Consider the following 12,335-nt stretch of genomic DNA (forward strand, 5'->3'; position numbering starts at 1 on the left):
TTGCCTCCCACAAACCACGTCTACAGGGTATTTTAGAGGGACTGCTCTAGATGGGAGCACTCCTACAAAGAGCAAAGAACAAAGCACCCAACATGTGAAGAATGGAGGAGGAGGAATAATAAGGGAGAGAAAAAAGAATTATCAGACAGTGTTTATAATAGCTCAATAAAGCGAGTTAAGTTAGACAGTAAGATAGTAAAGAAGCTAACCTTGAACCTTTGGTAACTACTAATTTAAAGCCTGCAATGGCAATAAATACATATCTTTCAATAATCACCCTAAATGTAAATGGATTGAATGCACCAATCAAAAGACACAGAGTAACAGAATGGATAAAAAAGCAAGACCCATTTATATGCTGCTTACAAGAGACTCACCTCTCAAACCCAAAGACATGCACAGCTTAAAAGTCAAAGGATGGAAAAAGATATTTCATGCAAACAACAGAGAGAAAAAAGCAGGTGTTGCAATACTAGTATCAGACAAAATAGACTTCAAAACAAAGAAAGTAAAAAGAGATAAAGAAGGACATTACATAATGAAAAAGGGCTCAGTCCAACAAGAGGATATAACCATCATAAATATATATGTACCCAACACAGGAGCACCAACATATGTGAAACGAATGTTAACAGAATTAAAGGAGGAAATAGAATGCAATGCATTCATTGTGGAAGACTACAACACACCACTCACTCCAAAGGACAGATCCACCAGACAGAAAATAAGTAAGGACACAGAGGCTCTGAACAACACACTAGCACAGATGGACCTAACAGACATCTATAGACCTCTACATCCAAAAGCAACAGGATACACATTCTTCTCAAGTGCACATGGAACATTCTCCAGAATAGACCACATACTAGGCCACAAAAAGAGCCTCAGTAAACTCAAAAAGTTTGAAATCCTACCAACCAACTTTTCAGACCACAAAGGTATAAAACTAGAAATAAATTATACAAAGAAAACAAAAAGGCTCACAAACACATGGAGGCTTAACAACATGCTCCTAAATAATCAATGGATCAACGACCAAATTAAAATGGAGATCCAGCAATATATGGAAACAAATGACAACAACGCAAAGCCCCAACTACTGTGGGATGTGGGGAAAGCAGTCTTAAGAGGAAAGTATATAGCAATCCAGGCATATTTAAAGATGGAAGAATAATCCCAAATGAATAGTCTAAAGTCACAATTATGAAAATTGGAAAAAGAAGAACAAATGAGCCCTAAGGACAGCAGAAGGAGGGATATAATAAAGATCAGAGATGAAATAAATAAAATTGAGAAGAATAAAACAACAGAAAAAATCAATGGATCCAAGAGCTGGTTCTTTGAGAAAATAAACAAAATAGATAAGCCTCTAGCCAGACTTATTAAGAGAAAAGAGAATCAACTCACATCAACAGAATCAGAAATGAGAAAGGAAAAATCACCCTAAATGTAAATGAACTGAATGCACCAATCAAAAGGCGGACCCCATAGAAATAAAAAGAATTATTAGAGAATACTATGAAAACCTATATGCTAACAAACTGGAAAACCTAGAAGAAATGGACAACTTCTTAGAAAAAATACAACCTTCTAAGACTGACCAAGGAAGAAACACAAAATCTAAACAAATCAATTACCAGCAAAGAAATGGAAGTGGTAATCAAAATAGTATTCAGGAACAAAACTGTTGGGCCAGATGGATTTAACTCAGAATTTTATCAGACATACAGAGAACACATAATACCCATTCTCCTTAAAGTTTTCCATAAAATAGAAGAGAAGGGATTACTCCAAACTCATTCTATGATGCCAACATTACCCTAGTACCAAAAGCAGGCAAAGACTCCAACAAAAAAGAAAATTACAGACCAATATCCCTGACGAACGTAGATGCAAAAATACTCAACAAAATATTAGCAAATCGAAATTCAAAAAAAACATCAAAAGGATCATACACCATGACCAAGTGGGATTCATTCCAGGGACGCAAGGATGGTACAACATTCGAAAATCCATCAACATCATCCACCACATCAACAAAAAGACAAAAACCACATGATCATCTCCATAGATGCTGAAAAAGCACTCGACAAAATTCAACATCCATTCATGATAAAAACTCTCAACAAAATGGGTATAGAGTACAAGTACCTCAACAGAATAAAGGCCATATATGATAAACCCACAGTCAACATCATACTGAACGGTGAGAAGCTGAAAGCTTTTCCTCTGAGATCGGGAACAAGACAGGGATGCCCACTCTCCCCACTGTTATTCAACATAGTACTGAAGGTCCTAGCCATGCCACTTAGACAAAACAAAGAAATACAAGGAATCCAGATTGGTAAAGAAGAAGTTAAACTGTCACTATTTGCAGATGACATGATATTGTACATAACAAACCCTAAAGACTCCACTCCAAAACTACTAGAACTAATATCGGAATTCATCAAATTGCAGGATACAAAATTAATGCACAGAAATCTGTGGCTTTTCTATACACTAACAATGAATTAATAGAAAGAGAAATCAGGAAAACAATTCCATTCACAATTGCATCAAAAAGAATAAAATACCTAGGAATAAACATAACCAAGGAAGTGAAAGACCTATACCCTGAAAACTATAAGACACTCTTAAGAGAAATTAAAGAGGTGACTAACAAATGGAAACTCATCCCATGCTCCTGGCTAGGAAGAATTAATATTGTCAAAATGGCCATCCTGCCCAACACAATATAGAGAGTCAATTCAATCCTTATCAAATTACCAACAGCATTCTTCAATGAACTGGAACAAATAGTTCAAAAACTCATATGGAACCACCAAAGACCCCGAATAGCCAAAGCAATCCTGAGAAGGAAGAATAAAGTGGGGGGGATCTCGCTCCCCAACTTCGAGCTCTACTACAAAGCCACAATAATCAAGACAGTTTGGTACTGGCACAAGAAGAGAGCCACAGACTAGTGGAACAGAATAGAGACCCCAGATATTAACCCAAATATTTATGGTCAATTAATATATGATAAAGGAGCCATGCACATACAATGGGGAAATGACAGTCTCTTCAACAGATGGTGCTGGCAAAACTGGACAGCCACATGTAAGAGAATGAAACTGGATCACTGTCTAACCCCATACACAAAACTAAATTCGAAATGGATTAAACACCTGAATGTAAGTCATAAAACCATAAAACTCTTAGAAAAAAACATATGCAAAAATCTCATGGACAGAAACATGAGTGACTTCTTCATGAACATATCTCCCTGGGCAAGGGAAACAAAAGGAAAAATGAACAAGTGGGACTATATCAAGCTGAAAAGATTCTCTACAGCAAAGGACACCATCAATAGAACAAAAAGGTATCCTACAGTATGGGAGAATATATTCATAAATGACAGATCCAATAAAGGGTTGACATCCAAAATATATAAAGAGCAACAAACAAAAAGCAAATAATCCAATTAAAAATTTGGCAGAGGAGCTGAATAGACAGTTCTCTAAAGAAGAAATTCAGATGACCAACAGACACATGAAAAGATGCTCCACATCGCTAATCATCAGAGAAATGCAAATTAAAACCACAATGAGATATTACCTCACACCAGTAACGATTGCTACCATCCAAAAGACAAACAACAACAAATGTTGGCGAGGTTGTGGAGAAAGGGGAACCCTCCTACACTGCTGGTGGGAATGTAAATTAGTTCAACCATTGTGGAAACCAGTATGGAGGTTCCTCAAAATGCTTAAAATAGAAATACCATTTGACCCAGAAATTCCACTTTTAGGAATTTACCCTAAGAATGCAGCAGCCCAGTTTGTAAAAGACAGATGCACCCCTATGTTTATCACAGCACTATTTACAATAGCCAAGAAATGGAAGCAACCTAAATGTCCATCAGTAGATGAATGGATAAAAAAGATGTGGTACATATACACAATGGAATATTATTCAGCCATAAGAAGAAAACAAATCCTACCATTTGCAACAACATGGATGGAGCTAGAGGGTATTATGGTCAGTGAAATAAGCCATGTGGAGAAAGACAAGTACCAAATGTTTTCACTCATCTGTGGATTATAAGAACAAAGAAAAACTGAATGAACAAAACAGCAGCAGACTCACAGAACCCAAGAATGGACTAACAGTTACCAAAGGGAAAGGGACTTGGGAGGTTGGGTAGGAAGAGAGGGATAAGGGGAAAGAAAGGGGCATTACTATTAGCAGACATAATGTAGAGGGGGAATGGGGAGGACTGTACAACACAGAGAAGACAAGTAGTGATTCTACAGCATCTTACTGCAGTGATGGACAGTCACTGTAATGGGGCATGTGGGGGGTCTTGATGGTGGTATGATTCTAGTAAACATAATGTTCCTCATGTAATTGTAGATTAATGATACAAAGGAAAAAAAGGGGGAAATAGAATGCAATGCATTCATTCTCAGAGACTTCAACACTCCACTCACTCTGAAGGACAGATCAACGCTAGAGAAAATAAGTAAGGAGACAGAGACATTGAACAACACATTCGAACAGGTGGATGTAACAGACATCTACAGAACTCTCCACCCAAAAATAGCAGGATACACATTCTTCTCAAGTGCACATGGAACATTTTCAAGAATAGATCATATACTAGGCCACAAAAAGAACCTCAGTACATCAAAAAGATTGAAATTGTACCAACCAGCTTCTCTGACCACTAAGGTATGAAACTAGAAATAAATTGCACAAGGAAAATGAAAAATCCCACAAAAACATGGAGGCTTACATTAAACTGTATTGGAATCTTCATTAGGAAATTCTGTATTTTGTACCAACTTGCTCTCTTTTGCTTTTTTTTTATCTAGTGGGGCATAACAGGAGAAGGGTCAACCTTGGGCAAACTTAAAGACAGGTGAGGTTTTATATTTGAATGTCTCCTCCTTTCCCAGGTGCTCTCCTTTACCACAGCATGTCACTGCTCACTACTCAATGCATACCCAGGGTCTCTGACTGCCCAAAGCCAACCTAGCTTTGACTTGGCTTTCTCTCCCTGAACATTAGAACTTTTGCCATCCAAAACTTACCTGCCTGAAAGTTAGTCCCTGAAGGCCTTGCTGGGTGATATATAAACTTCAGGAAAACTAAGTGTCTTGTCAATGAGTTTCAGCCCCCAGCAAGTTCACTATGGATTCAGTGTGACCAAAGAAATGACAGTAGAACGTTCTTGGGGTGAAAGGATTATGCCCAACTTTATTTCCACGGTGGTAGGTCAGCCACTAGAATCCCATTCACTCAGAGAGTCTACATGCAGCAAGCCAGTCTCTGCCTCTAGGCCTCTCTGCCTGCACAGCCATGCCACCCTGTCACCCAGAGCACTGTGCAGGGCTCTATATATAGAGTTAATAACAATATATTGCCCACACGTGTGTAGTGAGCTAGCTGACCAGGGCCAGGTGAGAATCCTGGCCACAGGAACCTTCATTTTATCCACACTCCACCCTTCCAGGTTTCTCGCCTCTCAATCTATGTGCCCTCAGTCCTCTGCAATGGTCCCTGTGCAAGGTAGCTGGAACACTGTAACTAAATTCCATAATCTACAACATACAAATAACAAAAATTATAATAACCTTCAAGCCTGAAGAGATCCATTGCCACCAAGTGGTCATCCTGGCTGTATTCAAACCAGTTCTACTCAAATGAGTTAACCAAAAGGACCATGGGGGGGGCCTTACAATACCCACCTTCTCCAGCCTCTCCAGCAGAAAGTCTTGCAGAAACACAGGCAAGTCTTGTTGCTTTATCTCTGCCTTCTGCTTTATCCTCAGCGGCTGGAACCGTTGCTCAGGTCTCAATTGCCATAGCTCCAGACGTCCAATATCTTTCTGTCTGCTCCTGCCTTTTCAAACCAACTACACCTGGGTCCTCGTGAACTTCATAGGGCCCTTTAAATCCTTCTTTGAAGAAGCAGACGACATCTACTTTTGTGCTTAAGCCTGAGGGCAGAAGCAAAGCATTGAGTGCTCCACAACCTGAGGAGGGGGCTGCACCTCTCCTGAAAGAACCCGTGGCTGCTGAGTCCTGTTGGCTTTCCACCAGCTTTCAGCCAGTTAGGGTCTCAAGTGAGGAGGGGCTGATGCCTACGGCACTGGCAGGGCCTCCACCCCCATCTGTTCATCAAACCTCTGCTCCTCCATTTCTGGGGCTGACAGCTCCACTACATCCTTCACCTGCCCCACAGCACCTGGCAGCCTGCGCTCTCAGGCTGCTTCTTCTCAGCCCACTGCTCCTCATTCTGCTTCCTCTCAGGCTGCCACTACATCCTTTACCATTTCCACAGCACTTTGTAGTGATGCCATTTCAGTCAGGAACAAATTTTCTTTCTGTTGGGGTGGACCCCAGTCCTCCACCCCTTCACAGTACCAGATGTCCACAGGGGGACACTCGAATGTCTCCCCATCCATAGGCACAGCCTGCTGAAACAACTCCTTCCATGAGGGCAGCCTCTTCTTTTTCCTTGATCACCAATGAACGCTGCCGACTGTTGCCAACTGTCATGCCAATTGGTTTCAGCCCTGGGCAAGTTCACTATGGATTCAGTGTGACCAAAGAAAATGACAGCAAAATGTTCTTGGGGTGAAAGGGTTATACCCAACTTTATTTTCAGGTGGCAGGTCAGTCACTAAAATCCCATTCACTCAGAGCGAGTCTGCATGCAGCAAGCCAGTCTCTGCATCTGGGCCCCTCTGTCCTCACAGCCATCCTCTGGGCTCCTCTGTCCGCACAGCCATCCCGCACAGCTGTCCTCTGGGCCTCTCTGCACAGTTGTCACACACAGGCGTCCTCTAGGCCTCTGTCCTCAGTGCTGCCCCCACTCCAGCCTCTGCTCTTCAGTCTTGCAGCCCTGCAGCCTCTGCTCTCCTGCAGCCTTGCAGCTCTGCCACTGTGTCGTGCCCAGAGCACTGGGCGGAGCTCTTTTTATAGAGTCAACAATATATGTATAGCCCACAGGTATGCAGTGAGCTAGTCAACCACCAGGTGAGAATCCTGGCCACAGGAACTCTCATTTTATCCACAAAGGGTTATACCCAACTTTATTTCCAAAGTGGCAGGTCAATCACTAAAATCCCATTCACTGAGAGCAAGTCTGCATGCAGTAAGCCAGTCTCTGCCTCTGGGCTTCTCTGCCTGCACAGCTGTCCTCTGGGCCTCTGTTCTCAGCGCTGCCACCACTCCAGCCTCTGCTCTGCTCTCCTGCAGCATTGCAGTCATGCTACTGCGTCGCCCAGAGCACTGGGTGGGCCTATTTATATAGAGTCCCTAACAATGTATTGCCACATGTGTAGTGAGCTAGCCAAGCAGGGACAGGTGAGAATTCTGGCCACAGGAACCTTCATTTTATCCATACTAAGACAAACTAAAGATGGACTAATAGCTCTAATATATTAGTTACTGTATCTATTACAGAAAACAGGGGATGCCTGTAGGGCTTCATAGTGAGGGCCTTCTTCAAAATGAACTACATAAAACTGCATCTTTCCTTACCCTTGAACATGCATAGAGCTGCCTATATGAGGAGCAGCCCATACCTGCAATGAAAAGCATATGCCTCCGTGACTTTAAAAAAAAAGGGCATCTTTTGTGTTAACAAATTTTTCTTTGAAAATACAGTTTATAAAACAGTTTAAAATAGCAGGTTTATTGACTCAGGGGATACTTTTCAGTCATTAATACAACAAAGTGAAACCCTTTACCAAATATTTTCCTCCTGGCACATGGGAAGGATTAGCTTCTTCTGAAGCAATGGCAGTCTGTTGGAATGGTGTGATGACTCTTAAATGCTTCTTTGCTTTGTGGCAGAAATAGCCTATGCAAATCTGAAGTCCTAGTTATGCTAAAAACCTGAATTTAATCATCAGAAAAACCCAAAGTGAGGCACATATACACTACAACTGCCTTACCATCTTTGAAAAAAACATAGATGTCATGGTAGACAAACCTTAAAGGAGATTAACAAGACATGACAACTGAATGAAAATGGGATCTCAGAGGTTGAAGGAGAGAGAGAGACTGCCATAAAGGATATTATTCAGACACTAGGCAAATTTTTAATGTGGACCACGACTTAAATATTTAGTCTTATAACAGTGTTAATATGACTTTGATAATTATGTAAGAGGACATCCTTACATAAAAATCCAAAGTATTTGAGAATAAAGGAGTGTAATTTCTGTAACTAAACCTCAAATTGTTCAGGGGTAAAAAAAAGCGTGTGCTCACTCATCATCAGAGAAATGCAAATTAAAACCACAATGAGATATCACCTCACACCAGTTAGGATGGCCACCATCCAAAAGACAAACAACAACAAATGCTGTTGAGGATGTGGAGAAAAGAGAACCTCCTACACGGCTGGTGGGAATGTAAATTAGCTCAACCATTGTGGAAAGCAGTAAGGACGTTACTCAAAAAACTAAAAATAGAAATACCATTTGACCCAAGAATTCCACTCCTAGGAATTTACCCTAAGAATGCAGGATCCCAGTTTCAAAAAGACATGTGCACCCCTATGTTTATTGCAGCACTGTTTACAATAGCCAAGATATGGAAGCAACCTAAGTGTCCATCAGTAGATGAATGTATAAAGAAGATGTGGTACATATACACAATGGAATATTACTCAGCCATAAGAAGAAAACAAATCCTACCATTGGCAACAACATGGATGGAGCTAGAGGGTATTATGCTCAGTGAGATAAGCCAGGCGCAGAAAGACAAGTACCAAATGATGTCACTCATCTGTGGAGTATAAGAACAAAGAAAAAACTGAAGGAACAAAACAACAGCAAACTCACAGAACCCAAGAATGAACTAACAGTTACCAAAGGGAAAGGGACTGGGCAGGAGGGGTGATAAGGGAGGCTTAAGAGGGGCATTATGATTCGCACACATAAAATGGGGGGGGCCACAAGTAAGAAAGTATAGCACAGAGAAGCTTACTATGCTAATGGACAGTGACTGTAATGGGGTATGTGGTGGGGACTTGATAATAGGGGGAATGTAGTAACCACAACACTGCTCATTTGAAATCTGAGCATAATATTGAATATAATGATACCATATTAAAAATAAAGTGCACATCTGTGAGAGAGCAATAAATGGAAGGAGGGAAGAAGAGTGAGTAATAAAGCAATAGTGGCAAAATCAATTTTACAAGTGATATATTTGGGTGATGTGGATATGGGAGTTCTTTCTACTATTCTTACAATTCTACTGCAGTTTGAAATTATTTCAAAATGAAAAAGACATTATTAAAAAGAACACAGAGCTATCATGATCAAGTAGGATTTATTTCAGGATGGTACAAAATTCAAAAATCCATCAACATCATCCACCACATCAATAAAAAGAAGGACAAAAACCACATGATCATCTCCATAGATGCTGAAAAAGTGTTCAACAAAATTCAACATCCATTCATGACAAAAACTCTCAACAAAATGGCTATAGAGGGCAAGTACCTCAACATAATAACGTCCACTTACGACAAAACCAAAGCCAACATCATACTTAACAGCGAGAAGCTGAAAGCCTTTCCTTTAAGATTGGGAAGAAGACAAGGATGCCCACTCACCCCACTTTTATTCAACATAGTACTGGAGGTCCTAGCCACAGCAATCAGACAACACAAAGAAATAAAAGGCATCCAGATTGGCAAGGAAGAAGTTAAAATGTCACTGTTTGCAGATGACATAATATTGTACATAACAAACCCTAAATAATTCACTTCCAAACTACTAGAACTAATATCTGAATTCAGCAAAGTTGCAGGATACAAAATTAATATACAGAAATCTGTTGCATTCCTATACACTAATGATGAACTAGCAGAAAGAGAAATCAGGAAAACAATTCCATTCACAATTGCATCAAAAAGAATAAAATACCTAGGAATAAACCTAACCAAGGAAGGGAAAGACCTACACTCTAAAAACTACTAGACACTCATGAGAGAAATTAAAGAAGATACCAATAAATGGAAACATATCCCATGCTCATGGATAGGAAGAATTTATATCATCAAAATAGCCTTCCTGTCTAAAGCAGTCTACAGATTCAATGCAATGCCTATCAAAATACCTACAACATTCTTCAATGAACTAGAGAAAATAATTCTAAAATTCATATGGAACCACAAAAGACCCCGAATAGCCAAAGCAATCCTGAGAAGGAGGAAGAAAGCAGGGGGAATTATGCTCCCTGACTTCAAGCTCTACTACAAAGTCACAGTAATCAAGACAATTTGGTACTGGCACAAGAACAGACCCTTAGACAAATGGAACAGACTAGAGAGCCCAGATATAAACCCAAGCATATATGGTCAATTAATATATGATAAAGGAGCCATGGATATGCAAACGGGAAATGACAGCCTCTTCAACAGCTGGTGTGGGCAAAACTGGACAGCTACATGCAAGAGAATGAAACTGGATTGTCTAACCCATAAACAAAAGTAAACTTGAAATTGATCAAAGACCTGAATGTAAGTCCTGCAACCATAAAACTCTTAGAAGAAAACATAGGCAAAAATCTCTTAAATATAAACATGAGCAACTTCTTCCTGAATACATCTCCTTGGGCAAGAGAAACAAAATTAATAATGAACTAATGGGACTACATCACACTAAAAAGCTTCTGTACAGCAAAAGACACCATGAGTAGAATAAAAAGCAATCCTACAGTATGGAAGAGTATATTTGTGAATGACATATCCAACAAGGGGTTAACATCCAAAATATATAAAGAACTCACATACTTCAACACCAAAAAAGCAAATAACCCTATTAAAAAATGGGCGGAGGATATGAACAGACACTTCTTCAAAGAAGAAATCCAGATGGCCATGAAAAGATGCTCCACATTGCTAATTATCAGGGATATGCAAATTAAAACCACAATGAGATACCACCTCACACCAGTTAGGATGGCAAACATAGAAAAGACTAGAAACAACACATGCTGGCGAGGATGTGAAGGGGAACCCTCCACATCTATACTGCTGGTGGGAATGTAAACTAGTTCAACCATTATGGAAAGCAGTATGGAGGTTCCTCAAAAAACTAAAAATAGAAATACATTTGCCCCAGGAATTCCACTCCTAGGAATTTACCCTAAGAATGCAGGATCCCAGTTTCAAAAAGACATATGCACCCCTATGTTTATTGAAGCACTATTTACAATAGCCAAGAAATGGAAACAACCTAAGTGTCCATCAGTAGATGAATGGATAAAGAAGATGTGGTACATATACACAATGGAGTATTATTCAGCTATAAGAATAATAATTTTTTTCTTGTTTCTAGGTTTTAAAGATCTATGTAACTGCTTTCTATGGAGAGAGTGTATCTTTGGTTTCTGTCATTATATATTGATGTTTATTCAGTCTGGTATGGAAGTCTGGCCTCTCTGCTGATCTTCTAAGAACCACACTAATGCAAAATTTGCAAACACCCTTTTATTTCTAATGATGCAGTATGACTCTGGCATTGCATATCCTCTGTATTGTAAAATTCTGGTGCTAATGTTCTTCTGTGCAGGAATGTGATTGTAATAAGAGTGGGCAAGGACAATTTTGTAAGTATACCTGGAGTTGAGTACTGCACTTATTGAAAAAAGAGGTATATGTAGGAGATGGGAAGCAGGGTTGCCAAATGATTAGAACTAGTTACTCTTTGATGGGACAGTTGCTGTGGAACTCCTCAGTGGAAGAGGCTTTGGGGAAGGAATATACACTGTTATGGACTTCACTTCTGGCCACTGATAGTTTGAAGGTGATATTAGAACCCAGAGATACTGCTGATGTTTTTTCAGACTCTTGGCCCTTCCCAAAAGCTTTCATCAGGGTGCAAAATCATTTACTTAGATATCAGATTAAAGATGGTGATGTGAAAGGAGAGACAGAGGCTTCCTCCTAAAACTGGATACAATTAGAAAATAGAGTTGGTGCAACTAATCCTGAGAGAGCAACAGGTAAGAGGACGGCGTCAGACTGCACACAACTGGAGAAAAGGGGAGACCTCACCGAACGGGGTAACGTACCAGAGCTGTGGCTCCACGGGACCTGAGCCCTTCCCCCTCCCCAGATCACCGACGAGAGGAAGAGAAACGGAGCAGGGAGGGAGTGGAAGGCTTGGGACTGCTGAATACCTAGCTCCAGAGATCTGCACTGGGAGCATTAACCTACATTTCATGGTGCTTTCATGAGACTCGCATGACTACTGGGTTGGAAAGTTAATACAGACAGAGTTCCTGGGGAGACTGGGATTCTGGTCACTTATGGAAAG

This window comes from Manis pentadactyla, chromosome 5, assembly GCF_030020395.1.
Source record: "Manis pentadactyla isolate mManPen7 chromosome 5, mManPen7.hap1, whole genome shotgun sequence".
NCBI lineage: Eukaryota > Metazoa > Chordata > Mammalia > Pholidota > Manidae > Manis > Manis pentadactyla.